The sequence below is a fragment of the Triticum dicoccoides genome, chromosome 2B, assembly GCF_002162155.2.
Source record: "Triticum dicoccoides isolate Atlit2015 ecotype Zavitan chromosome 2B, WEW_v2.0, whole genome shotgun sequence".
NCBI classification, from domain to species: Eukaryota; Viridiplantae; Streptophyta; class Magnoliopsida; order Poales; family Poaceae; genus Triticum; species Triticum dicoccoides.
Genome location: NC_041383.1, coordinates 465,966,372 through 465,967,562, shown reverse-complemented (window position 1 = coordinate 465,967,562; position 1,191 = coordinate 465,966,372).

Sequence of the window (1,191 nt, the reverse complement as noted above, 5' to 3'; positions counted from 1 at the left end):
AGTTAGGCCCACCTAACCTAGGCATTCACGAGGTTGGACCTTACATAGCCCGACCTCAAAATGCAAACCCCGGGCCCCCTGAAGGAAGGGCCATTTCCATATGTAAAATTAATAAATAAACTACATTTGGGATTAAATAATGCTACATTGTACCTGCATTTTATATAAAATCCCAAAAACAACATCTTCTGATCTTTCCTCGGGCTGAAAAGTGAGGCCCGAGCCTGGTCCGGACACCAGGTTTCTGGCTGGTCTAACCATGCTTGGGTTTGCCCCCCACCCCATGTACAAGTTCAATATGTAAACCTCAATAATCATTAATAAGCTAAGAGGTATATAAGCATATGTTCCGAGACAAAATAAGGAAGTCGGTATGGGGCACGTCAAGGCTTATAGTATAGCACACTCATCTGCTGACAAACAAACAATTATTTTCCAGACTAAAAAATAAGGAAAGCGTTAGAACAATTACATGACTTCATAGGAAATACACACTTTATTCAATAATTTCTCTTTGGAACCTGGAAAAAGAAGTATTACAAAAGGCAAGCACCCTCCAAATGATCCGGTAACTTGCACAAAAGTTGATGACCTCAAACTTACTTATTAGGAAACTAAGAGTTTATCTTGTCCCCTCCACTACATGGTGGAGATCTCCTGTTTGGATGTAGCTTAATTAGGAGCACGTGAAGGAACACCTTGATATCAAGGCTTGGGAGCTCGCTTATTCACATGGTGTGCCCGCATCATAGTAAGATGGCGATGGTGCTATTATCGAATACCGTGATTATGTCGACAACGGGGATTTTCTAGGGGCCTTTGGCTGTGGAGGTGTGTTAACATGACGAGTCAGGGGAGATGGATACTTATATGTTTGAGGTGCCAGAATATGCGGTGGATAACGGGATGGAGGAGATGGTGGCAAGTGGTTGGCTGGGGGCGGTAAGTGTGGCGGTGGTGCATAGTGAGATAGAGGAGGTGGTAGCTTGTGATGAGTAGGGGATGGAAAGTGAGGTGATGGTGTGTAGTGAGTTGGGGGTGGTGGTGAGTGGTGAGCAGGGGATGGCAAGTGAGGAGGTAGTGCTTGGTCACACGGTGGTGGTGCGAGATGAGCAGGGGACGGTAAGTGAGGTGGTGGTGTGTGTTTTGCCGGAGGTGGTGGCGTGGACGAAAAGTGAGGCGGTGGTGCAT